We start from the raw sequence: 16,022 nt of genomic DNA on the forward strand, positions 1-16,022 counted from the left end.
TCAGCTCAGACCTCTATGTGGATGTGTTGAGCTTTGGCCAAAATTTTCTTTGTCCCTAACTCAAAGACAGTTACTGCACAAGTGAGGAACTTATTGCCTTAAAGGAATGTTGCTTGTGACTTTCCAGACCTTCTAGATTCTGAATCCTTCACCAAAGTCAGGCCCTGGTCCTAGAACCTTTGCTTAGAGCTCAGGTTGACATGTTAGATGTCAATGGCTGCTTCATCGGAAGTTTCTGGGCATACCTAGGAACAGAGGGCTAGAATGAGAAAACAGAAATTGGTGGTTTGCTGAAAACTGCCAAGTAGTCAATGATGTTTAGGGAAACATGTTCAGCCAGGAACTGAAATACTAAAACTTCCTGTTCAGAAGGAAAGCAAGATAACATCCACTGCCCATATGATGTATAAGTTCATGTGCTCATGGCTCTCCCAAGGTATATTCTGTGTGATGGATTCTGTAGATTTCTCTGCCTTTAAATCAAGTGCAATCACTTCCTCTTCCATTACACAGAGAGGAAAATAGAGGCCAATGAAGGGAAGTGAATCATCTGAGTTCATTCATTGAAAATGATGAGAGTCAGAACGCACAGATTTTGAGGAACCTCATGACACATTTCCATCCTCTCCCCTTCTATTCTGAACTTCAGCTCCTCCCTTCCTGACCACCCTTCATTCCCACCCTAGGTCTCTTTATCTTCCCTATGCACCTGCAGAAGGTGATTTTTTCTTCCAAGCAGTGACTGAAAACACTTTGATGAGCTTCTGGGGAAAGTTTCAAGCTAGCTACACCTTGGAGGTAGGACAAGTCTTTTTTAGAAGATGCTACAGGACTAAATGCATGGATTTCTATGGGAAGAGATATTACAGGGATAGATACATAGGGAGCAGAGACATAGCAGGGTCCTTCTCAGTGATAGGTGTGTGTGCATAGCTTGAGTGGGAGGAACAGGATGTGGGTAATTCAGCCAGGATGTTCCTTGTTTATTCTTGAGGTAGTGATGGTAGGAAGTCTGTCTTCTCCAAGGGGATTTATAATCTATCCCTTATTAAATGTACATAATAAGCCAGGCATGGTGTACATGCCTGCAATCCCAGCAATTTAGGAGGCTGAGGCAGGAGTATTGCAAGTTCAAGGCCAGTCTCATCTCAGCAATTTAGAAAGCCCTAAGCAAATTAGTGAGACTCTGTATCAAAATAAAAAGGGCTGAAGATGTAACTCAGTGGCAAATACCTAACATTTAACTGGGTTAAATCCCTAATACCAAGACAAACAAACAAAACATAATAAAACTGGGTATACTGGCATACACCTATAGACCCAGGTATTTTGGAGGCTGAGGTGTGAGAGTTGCTTGAGTCCAGGAGTTTGAGACCAGTCTGGGTAACATAGCAGGACCCTGGTTCAAAATAAATAAATAATGACCAACTTTAATTTGCATGGCCTTCATTTTCTTTTCAAATCTTAAAAACACCCTTTAAGAAAGGTACTACTGGGGCTGGGGATGTGGCTCAAGCGGTAGCGCGCTCACCTGGCATACGTTGCGGCCTGCGTTCGATCCTCAGCACCACATACGAACAAAGATGTTGTGTCCACCGAGAACTAAAAAATAAATATTAAAAAAAAAAAGAAAGGTATTACTAAGAGACTGGGGCTATAGCTCAGTGGCAAAGCACTTGCCTCGCAAGTGTGAGGCACTGGGTTCGATCCTCAGCACCAATTAAAAAATAAATAAATGAAGATATTGTGTTCATCTACAACTAAAAAAGAAATTTAAAAAGAGAGAAAGGTATACTAATATCACCATTATGTAACCAGCTCACAGGGTTTAAGCAATTTCCCCAAGGGCACACTGTAGGTAAAAGGTAGAGCTGGAACTCACATTCAGACTTGGTTGATTCCCAGAGTTTGGAGAAGTGTCTCTGAAACAAAATCACATTCAGTCAGGAAATAAGGATGTTTATCCTTACCATGGAGAATCTTTCTACTTCTAACCCATGAGGACATTCCAGCATAGCTCCAACTGTCCAAGTCCTGTCTGTATTAGTTCCTGCCTGCCCAGCTCAAGCCTAACTTTGATAAAAATGTCCTTTCTTTGGTTTAATATAGTTAGCCACAGTTGCATCTGCTTGGTCTAATCAGAGACATGGCTCTGCGTATGTGTTTATGGGTATCATTGGAACTCTCTAAGGCCAGTCTTCCTTTATCACAATCATTATTCATCCATATTTAAATGACAGGAATACTCTAGGGCTTCTCTGTGGAGGAATAATAATCTATTTATTGAGCATACCTTTTGTTTATCAGGCTTTAGGCTAACAGTTCTGTATGTGTTGTCTCATTTAATCCTTTGTGAGGGAGATGCAATTTCATTCCCACTTTGTGGACAAGGAAGTTGAGGTTCTGTGTCCAAGGTCACATAGCCAGTATTTGACAGGACTATCAAGGACAAACCCAGGTTTCTTGCTCCAAAGTCTATAGATTTGTTGTTTCGTTTTGTATTACTGAGACACAACTCCAAACTTTGCAATGTTTTGCACATGCTAGGTAAGTGCTCTACCACCTTGCTACACCCCTAGTCCCAAAAGCTTATACTGATAATCAATATGATAATGTTCTCTTTGCCCTCCCTGAGAAAACTGCCCTGCTGAATAGGAGCTCATGTGTCCAAACTAATAAATATTCACTAATGTTATGTTTTTGACTTGCAGGGTGATAATAATCACCTGGCTTCAAAGTTTTTAAAGTACAGATTTTCAGCTTATTTTCTTGGAAATTCTAATTCTTTAGTTCTAGGATGGGGCCCAGGTATCTTAACTTGCTCCCAGGGGATTCTGCTAAACAATTCTCAGTAAAAATCATATTTTCCATATATGTCAACTCAAAAATAGGGTGTGTTGGTTATTTTTTCACCTGGGAATGCCCAACTAAGCCACATAACTACACCCCTAGTCCCAAAAGCTTATACTGATAATCAATATGATCGTGTTGTCTTTGCCTCTCCCTGAGAAAACTGCCCTGCGGAGTAGGTGCACTTCTACCCATCCGTACTCTTTGAGGTGGCAGTCCAAGAACACTAGTGGGGAAGGCCAGGCCTGGAAGGAAGACAGACTTTTGAACAGAGCTTCCCAGAGTGAATCAAAGAATGGAGTGTATATCTGACAGCCTTGTGCCAACTGAGTCACCCTAAGCTGACTCTTCTAAAGAATCTATTCTAGGGGCTGGGGATGTGGCTCAAGCGGTACCGCGCTTGCCTGGCATGCGTGCGGCCCGGGTTCGATCCTCAGCACCACATACAAACAAAGATGTTGAGTTTGCCGAAAACTAAAAGATAAATATTAAAATTCTCTCTCTCTCTCTCTCTCTCTCTCTCTCTCTAAAAAAAAAAAAACTAAAAATAAATAAATCTTATAAAAAAAAGTTCTTCTATCCTGTTTAAAAAAAAAAAAGAATCTATTCTCACGAAATTAATTGTTTCAGGGTTTTTTTGTTTTTGTTTTTGTTTTTTTGTTTTGGTACTTGAGCTTTTTTTAGATTCCTAGTGATAGTTTCACTTTAAAAATGCCAAACGGATGGCTAATTGTAGAATTGTAGAGTTTTTTCCATATAGAAACTGAAAGAGCTATCGGCATCAGAGGAGGCCTCAGAATCTTAACAACGGATGAGAAATTGACACCTCAAGACCTTGGAAAGTCAGGAGAAACAAAGTAACGGCTAGAACAAAGCAAAGTTGGGAATACCTGTACTTATATATGTACTTTCTGTCTTTGATATTTCCTTAGTTCCAGTATCAGTTCTCTTCTGAGCTTCTCAAGGTCAGCTTTTGTTTACTTGCTGTTTTTAAATTTCTAGGCTCTTTTAGTTCCACTTGAATGCCTTTTCAGACAGGGTAGAACAGTAACAATGGACTTAGTAGTCTGTGGGATGACCACAATATTTGCATCATTGTTGGTGTAGTGTCCTGAAGCTGTGCTCAGTCTATACATGGCAATCAGCTTGTTCTATTGATAAAGAAAATTTCAATCTAAGTTCTAAACACAAAAGAATTGAGCTCAACTCAAACTATTTATTTCATTCAAATATTAAGGCATGTGAGAACTTGGGGTGGCTCATGTCTGTCATCCTAGCAGTTAAGACAGGGGAATCGAAAGTTCAAGGCCAGTCTCAGCAACTTATCAAGACCCCAGTGCCAAAAAAACAAAAAAACAAACTAAGGCACAATTAGCACATGCTAAGTTCAGAGGACCCACAGAACAGGATAAGATCCTACTCTAAAGAAGTATGAAATCTGGTTAGGAAGATAAAACAAATTTACTAGAAGTAACAACTAAGAAGGCATTAAAGTAGAATGCCTACTATTGTTAAAAAAAAAAAACACAGAAAATGAGTTTTTTGAGGGTGTGGAGAAATTGAGACACTCGTGCACTATTGGAACTGTAAAATGATATAGCCACTATATGGCAATTCCTCAAAATATTAGAGCTACCAAATGATCCAGCATTCCCACTCCTGGATGTACATCCCAAAAAAATGAAAGCAGAGTTTTGAAGAGATATTTGCATACCTATGTTCACTGTATCACTGCTCATAATAGCCAAGAGGTGGAAGCAACTCAAATATCCTAAATAGATTAATGAATTAAAAATTGTGGTATAGGGGCTGGGGTTGTGGCTCAGCAGTTGAGCGCTTGCCTAGCACATTGGAGGTGCTGGGTTCAATCCTCAGCACCTCATAAATGTAAATAAATAAAATAAAAGTATTGTATCCACTTACAACTAAAAAAATTATTTAAAAAAAACTGGGGTGTATACATACACTAGACTATTATCATTTTTCAAAAAAGAAGAAAATCGCTGGGTATGGTGGCACATGGCCTGTAATCCCAGTAATTTAACAAGACTCCATCTCAAAATAAAAAATAAGGGACTGGGATTGTGGCTCAGCGGTAAAGTGCTCGCCTAGCACATGCAAGGGCCTGGGTTCGATCTTCAGCACACATATAAATAAATAAAAGAAAGGTATTGTGTCCAACTACAACTAAAAAATAGGTATTTTTTTAAAATGGGCTGGAGATATAGCTCAGTGGCAGAGCACCACTGGGTTCAATCTCTAGTACCACAGTCAGATAATACTCCCAGAAAAAGTTGAGGCTGAGAATAAATATTTTACATGTTATGAAGAATAAACTTTGGATGTGTTTAATTGTGATATATGTATGCATGCGTACACAAGCAGTAAGAAGTCTAGTCCCTTTCTCTGTCTCTTTGCTCCCTGGCCACCAGGAAATCAGCAGTTTCCTCTACCAGGAGCTCCCACCAGGACTTGCTACCTCACCACAGGCTCAAAAGCAACAAGCAAACTGACTATGGAATGATACCTTCAAAACTGTGAGCCAAGATAAACCTTTCCTCTTTTTAAACTGATTATCTCAGGTATGTGTTATAGTAAAAACTTTCTTTTTCTATTAGGGAAAGTTTAAATTGCAATGTAATGGAAGCTAAATACAAATAGGTAAGGTGAGGCTGGGCATGGTGATACACATGTCTGTAATCCCAACAGCTCAGGCAGCTGAGACAGGAGGACTTCAAGTTTGGGGTCACCCTCAGCAACTTAGAAGACCCTCAGAAACTTAGAGACACTGTCTCAAATTTAAAAAAAAATTAAATTAATTTGTTTGTTTGTTTGTTTTAGGTGGACACAGTATCTTTATTTTATTTTTGTGTGGTGCTGAGGATTGAACCCAGTGCCTCATGCATGCTAGGTGAGCACTTTATACCACTGAACCACAGCCCCAAGCCCCCCCCCAAAATTTTTTTTTTAAGGACAAGGGATGTAGCTCAGTGGTAAAATGACCTGGATTCAATCCCCAATACCAAATTGATTGCATGAGATTGGATTACAAAAGGTCTTTAGAAGAGTAGGATTTATTCAAGTAAGAAGAAAAGAGATATAGCTCCCACAGGGCAAGAGGGGACTTGGTAGGGGTTGCCCTACTGTAGGTTCTTGAACAAGGGTGTGTATTAGCTTTTTAGTAAATCTGAAAATTCTCATCAGACTTAGTTGACATGGGAAGCAAAAGAGAATGACTTGGATTTTGTCTGGGCTTAGGCTGAAGGGAATTGGCAAACAATAAAACCACAGAATTGAAATGAGAGGGTATCCAGCAGAGAAGTTAGAGTGCAAGGAAAGAGACGAGAACTTGTACAGCTGTCATCTTTGCTAACTTTAGAAGTTCTTACTTTACCATATATAGAGGGTCATGTGCTATGTTTTAGACAGAATCTTGAAAATTTTCTATAAAAGTCTATGCCATGAAATCCTAATTCTAATGGCAGTAAACTTATGGGTCAGAGTGGGAAAAACTAGACATAGAGAGCCTCACTGCCCAATTTTAACAGCACCTGTCAAGTCCAAAAGCTATATCTCTGAGCAAAACCTGGAGTTTCCTCTCAAGGAAGAGGGTGGCTCCTTTGGTGAATACTGTGGTGTTAGAGTCAGAGAACTCTTCCATTCCAAGCTTGGTCATTGACTCCGTCTGTGAACCTAGCTGAGTTGCTTCCCTCTATAGGTCTCTGTTCTCTCTTTTGTGAAATACAGAAAGATATTTTTCCACCTGCTTTTGCAAAAGACAAAAGTGACTAAAAGAAAGAGAAATTTACCTCAGGTGCTTTTTAAAAAATATTTTTAGTTGTAGATGGACACAATACCTTGATTTTACCTATCTAATTTTATGTGGTGCTGAGAATTGAACTCAGTGCCTTACACATGCAAGTGTTCTACCACTGAGTTACAATCCCAGCCCACATCAGGTGGTTTTTTTTTTTTTTTTTTTTCAGGGCTTGGGGTGGAACCTAGGTCCTCTCAAGTACTCTACTACTGAGCTACATCAAACACCTTTAAACAAAGGAGTGAGGCCTGGGTTGAAGCAAAGCCCAGAATGTATGCAGCCCATTGGAACCAGGCTTGATGCAGACATGGGAGACAGGTTTGACATACTCTACTCTTGACATCAGAAGTTCATCAAGAGGATGTATATTTTAGACAATATAAACAAATGTTGCCCCAGAGAGCCTGAGTTCTGGGAATATAAGTAGGGAATTCTGACCAAAATTCCGGGTTTCCAAGTTCCCCTTGAATAGTCACAAGGATCATGCAGGAGGTGAATCACCACACCCAGTGTCTGTCTTGAAGACCCAAGCCACCAACTATAAGCCTTGCCAAAGGAAGGAACTAGAGGGAGGCCTGATTCAAATAGCTTAGGGGCTATCGCTGAGGAATATAAGATATTCCAGTAGGTTCTGATGGAACCAAAAAATAATTTTTCCTGAGGCTCTGGATGCCATTCTAGTACCATTGCAAGGTCATTGGCAGGTCAGAGTCAGAGCTGGTCCCCAGGGAGTCAACACAGTTGCCTCTGCTCTGGAAGACTACATGGAAAAAGGAGCTCAGAAGGCTGTGAACCGAAAGAAATTGAGCTTGTGTTCTTCCCAAAGTCTGTGCCATTTCTTAGTCCCACTCTATGTGAGCAAAAGGCAGAGAGATGGGCAGCTCTTCAGAGCCTGGAAAAGAGACCAAAGGGTGTAGGAGAAAAGCATATTGGCTATTCATGTGCCATAGTGATTTTGCTGCCACTGGGAAATTTCAGTTTTCAGAGTTGGGAGAGAGTAGTGGAGCCCCTGGGAGGAGGAGCAGACCCAAGGAGTGTGGAACACTCAGACTTATGGAGCATAATGTTCCAAAGGGACCTTGCACACAATCTTATACCTATTAGAAGGGCTATTATCAAACAAAGAACAAGTATTGATGAGGATATGGAGAAATTAGAATCTTTCTGCATTGCTGGTGTGCATGTAAACTGGTGTAACCACTATAGTGGTTCTGCAAAAAGTTAAACGAAGGGCTGGAGGTATAACTCAGTGGTAGAGTGATTGCCCAGCATGTGCAAGATCCAGAGTTTTATCTTGGCATGGCAAAAAGAAAAAAAAATGCACATAGAATTACTTACTATATGATCAAGCAATTCCACTCCTAAGCCCTGAAAGCAGGGCCTCAAACAGCACTGTGCATCCATGTTCATATCAGCATCATTTCCAGTAGCTCAAAAGTAGAAGCAACCCAGTGTCCATCAATGGATGAATGGTAAACAAAATGTGGCATAAACATATATGGACTATTATTCAGCCTTGAAACAAAAGGAAATTTTAATACATGCCACAATGTAAATGATCCTTGAAAACACTATGAGAAGGTGAAACAAGCCAGACACAAAAGCCCACATATTGGATAATTCCACTCAATCTGAGATATCTTGGATAGACAAATGTATAGAGTCAGAAAATAGAATAGTGGTTATGGATAGGGAAGGTGAGTGGGAGAGGGAATTAATTTATGAGTGCAGAGCTTCTGTTTAGGATGATGATAAAAATTGGAAATATATAATGGTGATGGGTGTGCAACAGTGTGAATGTACTTAAATGCCACTGAACTATGCATTTAAAAGGGGGTAAGCCAGGTGTGGTGGCATACACCTGTAATCCCCAGAGATTCCAGAGGCTGAGGCAGAAGCTTGCAAGTTCAAGGCCAGCCTCAGCAACTTAGCAAAACTGTAAGCAACTTGGTGAGTCCCTGTCTCAAAATAAAAAATCAAAAGGGCTGGGGACATGGCTCAGTGGCTAAGCACCCCTGGGTTCAGTCACTCATATGCCTACCCCTGCAAAAAAAAAAAAAAAAAGAAAAATGGTTTCAAAGGTAAATTTTATGTTATTTCTATTCTATAATTAAATACATACATCCATACACATTCATTTTTTTTAAAGAGAGAGAGAGAGAGTTTTTAATATTTATTATTTTTTTTAAGACACAACATCTTGGTATGTGGTACTGAGGATGGAACCCGGGCTGCACGCATGCCAGGCGAGCGCACTACCGCTTGAACCACATCCCTAGCCCACATACACATTCATTTTTAAATGGTAAATTTTTGTTATATGTATTTTACCATTAAAAAATTGCCAGAAAAAGGACCTCATGACATGAGGATCTACCAGGCTCTGAGAATTGGTCTTAGAAACACAGGATATGAGAAGACAGTAGCAAAAGCATTCAGAAAGTTGCACTGAGATGGGGATGAGGATTGGAATGGAGACAGAGAAAACCTGCCCACATGAGAGAAGGATAAAAAGTGAGGGTCAGAGATGAAAGATAACAAGGTTGACTAAATGGAGCTTCGTTAGGGCTGAGGACAGAGAAACAATGGGGATTGGCTGGTCTGATTTTAAAAATGAATTTTAACTTTCAATCTTTTCTTTAGCAGTCACATGAGTTTCCATGTTTAACCCCCAAAGGATGTGTGGTGGGATGCTTGTAGGACCTTCAACCACTCTGCAGCAGTCAGCCCACAGTTGCCTTATGAGGCTTCCTGTCTCTTTTTAGAGCTGACAGACACCACAGTGAGTCAGTCCTACCAAGACCTGACTCATTTTTGACCCGAATTTTGGTGATCAAACACTATACCCTGGAATTTGGCACTATGTATGGCTCAAAAGGTATGTTAGTAACCTAGTTGGAAGAATACCCAGGTTCCTAGTGGCTTCTTCTTATCCCACCCCATTTCTTTGAAAACGTTGAATTGATCTGCATTGAAAGTCATAGAGACTCCATTTCAAATTCTGAGTTACTTCTTGATAGCTGTGCAACCTTGGGAAAGTTTAGTAACGTCTATAAACCAGATTCCTCATCTGTAAAGTAGGGCTACAAAACTCCATAGCATTGTTTGGGGATTAGATGGATAATATATGGAGAGCTTATTAGCATTCTGCTTGTTGCAAAGAAATTAAACTAGAAAAATTTAATTTTGCAGTGCTGGGGATGGAACCCAGGGCCCTGCAAGATGTTAGGCAAGTGTTCTACTGAGTTCTACTGAGGTATACCGCCAGTTTAGTTAAGGTTAATAATAATGAGCATGCTGCATCCAAAATCCTTCAGACCGGAAGTGATTTGGACTTAAGGATTTTTTTAGATTTTGGAATGTTTGCATACACACGATGAGGTGTCTTGGGGGTAGAACCAAAGTCCAAATACAAAATTCATTTATGTTTCATGTATACCTTATACAAATAGCCTGGAGGCAATTTTATACAACATTTTAATGTGCCTGCATTTTGAGGCATTTTGGATATTGGATTTTATAAGCAGAGATACTCAACCTGAATCAACATTACTAGTTTGTATCCTGAGATATCTAGTTTTCTAAGATCACTCTGCCCCAATGGCAATAGGGACCTATATGGGAATCTTCAGCAATCCATACAACTATAGCACTAATTTATAGCAGAAAGATCTGAATCTGGTCTGGGTATCCCCATTACTAGCAATGTGATGCTGGGCATTTTTCACACTGGGTCTCAGTTTTCTCATATGCAAAATGGGGATGATTACATAGAGTGCCTAGAGTGGTAAATGTCAAATAAAATAATGTGTGTGAAAGATTCAGAGCTAGCAAAAAAAGAAAAAAGAAAAGAAAAGAAAGAAAAAAAGAAAAGAAGAGAATAAAAAGAAAAGAAAAAAACACAGATTAGTATAATGTACTTAGCATCAGAAGCAAGGATGTACCTGGACTAAGGGCTAGGTGGAAATGGGAATCAGAGTTGGGATTGACATCAGGGCCATAAAAGCAACTGTGATTATGATCAGAGTTGGCCCTGGATTCAAAGTTTTAGGTAAGGAGAGGGGGTGTCAGGAACAAGATCATGACAGAGGTCTGGGTGGGGTTTTGGTTTGGGGTAGGAATTCAAGCCAAGGTGTGCACTGTCTGAGCCCTAAGGAGATGCAGCAATTCTGTGCAGTGACTCACAGGTAGCTTCATGGCCTCAGTTAGGGCTCTAATCCAGTGATTTTGGTTTGAAGGAAAGTAGTGCATGGGATTTAACAAAGTCTAGGAAATCTGCAAAAGCACAGGCCTTTAGAGAGAGAGTTAAATTGGAATAGTTCAACTACTTCATCTCCTTCACCCTCCTCCTCTTCACTCTGGCACACAGCTGAGTCAGATTAAGTACCAGTCTATCTCCAGGGACATCCTGCATAGTGCTTGTCTGCATAGCTCTGATCATTCCTCCTCTATCTATCATCCATCATCCATCCATCATCATCTATCTATCCATCAAACAAAAATTCATTAAGTACTTACTATATGTTCAGCACTTTGCTAGGCTGTGGAGATCCAGCAGTGTTGGAAGGAAACAGGTTTTCTGACCTCCAAAATCTTCAGTCTAGAAGAATAGACAGATAACAGTGTGTTTCTATCATCTGTGATTGTATATATTTGTGGAAGTAATGGTAAATATTTTTAAATTTTTTTCCCAGCAGTACTGGAGGTTGCTCCCAGTGGTGCTACACCACTGAGCTACACATCTTCAGCCCTTTTTTTTTTTTTTTTTTTGAGACAGGGTCTTGCTAAATTGCCCAGGCTTGCCTCAGCCTCCCAAGTTGTGTGCCACATCACCTGGAAGAATACCAAAATCAATTTAGGAGATAAAAATCACAAAATTAGGGCTGGGGATGTGGCTCAAGCGGTAGCGCGCTCGCCTGGTATGCGTGCGGCCCGGTGTTTGATCCTCAGCACCACATACAAACAAAGATGTTGTGTCTGCAGAATACTAAAAAAGAAATAAATAAAATTTTTTTTAAAAATCACAAAATTATTACTGAAAATCCCTTAAGTTACAAGGACCCACGCATTTAGAAGCCCAAAAGTCAAGAAATAATATCTATATCCCTTTGTACTTTGAGCATGACTCTGGGGCAGTAGATGTCAAGATCTGGCTTTAATGATGCATATGTATATTTAACAGCAAAGAGACAAGGTGGTCCAAGATTCAGGGAATTAAATAATTCAGAGCATGGGGCTAGAGAAGCAGAAATAATTAGTCAACATTTTTTGGATTAAGTGGGCTAGCTGTCCTATGGAATGCTGGAAACAAACTATTAGAAAATTGGGACATAGAACTATTGTGAAGTAGCCTATGCATAGACGTGACCCAGGGTTCACAAATGCACAAGCATTCCAGAGGCTAAGCAGGTAATATAAAGAAGAAAGGTGGTGGCATGTATAATAATAGGGAAGGGAAGAGACTACAGCAAACTGGAGAGTGCTTGCCTTGTGCAAAGGAACAATAGCTATTCAGTTCCCACTAATCATTGTCAAATGAGAACTGAGGACCCATTTTGCTAGGTCATCTGTATTATAGCATGCTGTCAGTGCTAGCTTCCTCTGGTCTCTGGGGCCCACTTTCCCTACAGCACAGCAGGCTGCAAGCTCTCTAGGATTTACCACCAGTACTACCCTGCCCATCTTCCACTTGTAACAGTCTCTAACCAATGATTGATGGGTTTGGTGGATAAATACTTCAATCCCCTTGCCTCTTAGATGAGATAATGTTGAGGTACATGTCCTCCTACCACCTTCCCCAGAGTTTCCCAGGAGAATTAAGCTCCAGTTGCCCATATGGTAACTTTCTTGATAACTCACCCTTACTAACTGCCTCCCTTCCTTTCTCTGTCTCACTTCCCCACTTCCTTACTTCAGTTTCCTAGGATCCACTTCCAAATAAGCTACATGCTACTGAAGCCTTGTTACAGGATCTGCTTCTGGGAAAGACCAACCAAAAAACACAATATTTGAAATCTGGATTCTTTTTGTAATTAAAATTTCACATTTAAAATTGTGCATATCAACAAAAATAGATCTAGGAGCTGAATTTGACCAACAGTCTATCACTTTGGGATTCTGATATTAACTCAAATTTCATTTGTCACTTTTTTAAGTTGTAGATGCACACAATACCTTTATTTTATTTACTTTTTTATGTCGTGCGAAGGATTGAACCCAGTGCCTCACAAATACTAGGTGAGCACCCTACCACTTGGGCCACAACCCCAGTCCTTATCTGTCATTCTTACAGGAACCACCTAGGTTCTGGACATGGTGGCACACACTTTTCTAATCCCAGCAGTTCCAGTGGCTGAGGTAGGAGGATTATGAGTTCAAAGCCAGCCTCAGCAATTTAGCGAGGCCCTAAGTAACTCAGTGAAATTCTATCTCTAAATAAAATATAAAAAGGGTTAAGGATGTAGCTCAGTGGTTAAGGTTCCTGGATTCACTCCTCAGTACCAAAAAGAAAAAAGAAAAAAAAAGAAAGAAACCACCTAGGAAAGGAACACATGTACAAAAGAAAAGTGTTTGAGAAAGTTCTAAGGATGGAGAGTTGTGCCCCCCTGGAAACAGCTACTTAAAATGTGAAGAATTAGAGAAGGGCTCAGCAATGAATAATGTTACTACTCAAACTTCCATTCCTACCTATGGCTCCCTGCTGCAAGCTTCCTTCAGTCAATCTGGCTTCAGCAGCCACCACTCCCACCTGGGTAAGTCATATGAAGGCCCCAGGAAAAGCCTCAGAGCCTAGCCAGACCCAGTACCCTACAGGGAGGCACCCCATCAGCTGCACGCCAAACTGGTTCTATAAGTGGAATGACAAGCCAGGGCCTGTTGGCTGCAGGGTCCACAGAATCAGACTTTCCTGGTACCGAGGCCACCACCCTTTCCAGGGTCATGACAACAACTGCTTCTCCACATTCTCTTAGCGCAGCTCACCTGTCCTTTTGGGGTAAGGAGAGGGACCAAGAGTGCACGAGTTAAGAGCTGGTGGGGGAGCAGTAAGCCCCCTCTCTTGGCACTTCTAGCAAGTCAGCTTTCTAAATAGTCATCCAATTCAGTCACCCAAAGTGCTGACAGAAGGCACTGTCATCCTGGTGCTGCATAAAGAAAGGCCAGATCCTAGAGGGTGGATGGTTGTACCTGGTTGGGGTGCCCAGACAGGCCTATGGGTGACAGGCAGCCCAAGCCCATTCGCTAACAGTGTTTGCAGAGCCTGTGCTATTTTAGGTTCCTTTGTCATCACTGCAGGCAAATTGGACTGGAAGAGTCTGATTAGAAGGGAGAAAACTGGTTTAGCAGAGCTGGGGTGTGGGAGTTGCTCCCCTGAGCTGGCACCAAGCAGAAGAACCTGGGTCAGTGCTTCTGAACTCAGAATAGGGTTAGGATTTCAGCACTAACTTTGGAACAACTTGTCAGACAAAAAAGACAAAGAGAAGGACTTTGAGGTTCAGGAGCCAGAGGCTATAATTCCTGTCTCAGGACTAATCATGACAATAATGATACCTTATTACAAATTTGCTTTATAAGTATACATGTTACCTTCATAGACATTATCTCATTATTTTATCCTTGCTGCAGCCCTATAAGGCAGGAAGGTATTATTCATGCCACCTAAAATATAAAGAATCTAAATCAAACCAAGGTAAGTGATTTGCCCACGACATAGTCTTAAGTGGCAAAGGCAGGCCTGAATTGATTATTGGGGAACCTAGAACTGCACATCTAAAGGTCTTTGCAGGAAGATGGGAACTCAGGGAATGAGTGGGGCGGGGGTGGGGGCTGGGGGTCTGGCCTTCTGCTGGTGACCCCAGGAAATGTGTGACCTCATAAGTCCATGGTCTGAAGAACCATGGATCCATATACAGAACCTGTTGGTGGTCTGGCACCACAAAACAATCACAGTGGGCCTCTGGAAAGCTTTCTCTCCCCTCTTGGCTAGTGAGTAGGAAGGGTTTTTCTGTTCCCTTTATGCCGCCCCCTGAGTCAGCTCTCTGGCATTGCCCTGGCATGTCCTGGGCCCCACGCCCAGGCAGTGAGGAGGTGCTGGCAGATTGCCCGGGGAATGCTGCTATATTAACTCAGGCCAACTCCTAATTACGACCCCCCTCTCAGAGGTAGCGCAACAATGGCTACATTGGAGGCTGTAACTTGTAGGCACAGGATGAATCTCTTCTGCTCCTTTGACTTCCTGGTACGGGTGTCACTGGATACACACATGCCTTTACCTGATGACTGCAGCCTGAGAGGGGATGCAGGAATCAAATCCATTTTATAGACTTTGGCTGAGCCAGGCTCCTACCCCAGGGCTCTGCTTAGGTTTCTGGTCACATCCAAATAGCTAGGGAGGGAGTTGCTTTTGGACAGAAAAGAAGAAAAGATAGCCAAGACTCCAGCCTGAAGCTGTCTCAGCTGTTTCTGGGGCTTTGACTCAGAAGCTGCTTCTCAGGAACGTTGAGCATATAGGTCTCAGAGCCCCTAGTTCAGACACAATGGAATGACAAGCTGAGCAGGGAGAAATTTTCACCCCTCTGTGTCTCCTCTTAGAACACTGCTTGCAGAGAAAACAGCACTGGACAGATTGAAGAATCACCCTGGAAGTTCCTTCCAAAAAGGAAGGAAGGAAGGAAGGAAGGAAGGAAGGAAGGAAGGAAGGAAGGAAGGAAGGAAGGAAGGAAGGAAGGAAGGAAGGAAGGAAGGAAAATAGGAAGGAGGGAAGGCTCAAAAGACCCCTCAGCCCCCAGGGACCTACCTGGCAATGACTGCAGCAACCTACTTGCACTTAGAACATTGCTGCATTGCATGACAGTTTGTCTCTAGACTCTATCTTATATCCCCAGCTCTCTTCTAACTTCCCTGACTTCTTGTTTTGGGGTGAAAAAGAGTGCCCTGAATATCACATTCATTTGATAAATAGATTGACTGACAGATAATATTAGGAAAAGAAAGAGGCAAAGAGAAATCAGTGAAAAGCAATCAGGTTGGGTCACATCCCGAAAATCTGGAGAATTTGTTTCGCTTCCCAATCAAAAGCTCCTAAGTCACTTGGGGAAAAGAAAGAGGAGAGCACAAAAGCTGTATCAAGATAGTCTGGTACTTCCTCATCCCAAAAGCCCACTACAACCCCAGATGTGTCAGACCTGCCAGGGGTCACTGGGAATCCTTTCACCTCCAGAAAGGAAGGGTCTCTGCGGTGATTCTCCAATGTAGGCAAAAGTTCTTTTCTTTGCCTCTGACCTTTATTTTGTTTCCCTGAAGCAGATTGATGTCCCATGGGACAATCCACAGTGAAATGAGACCCAGGGAGAACTAA

The 16,022-nt window shown here is 41.6% G+C and overlaps 1 long non-coding RNA gene across 1 annotated transcript in view; it reads left to right on the top strand.

Annotated features, from left to right (window-relative positions):
* The window catches only part of LOC120885493 (uncharacterized), a 52,726-nt gene that overhangs the window by 26,129 nt on the left and 10,575 nt on the right, over nt 1-16,022 (top strand). The window contains exons 3-5 of the long non-coding RNA XR_005728145.2: nt 5,283-5,432; nt 5,692-5,761; nt 6,837-6,985. This is a non-coding gene — a long non-coding RNA (uncharacterized LOC120885493). The remainder of the gene's footprint in view (nt 1-5,282; nt 5,433-5,691; nt 5,762-6,836; nt 6,986-16,022) is intronic.

This window comes from Ictidomys tridecemlineatus, chromosome 1, assembly GCF_052094955.1.
Source record: "Ictidomys tridecemlineatus isolate mIctTri1 chromosome 1, mIctTri1.hap1, whole genome shotgun sequence".
In the NCBI taxonomy this organism is placed as follows: domain Eukaryota; kingdom Metazoa; phylum Chordata; class Mammalia; order Rodentia; family Sciuridae; genus Ictidomys; species Ictidomys tridecemlineatus.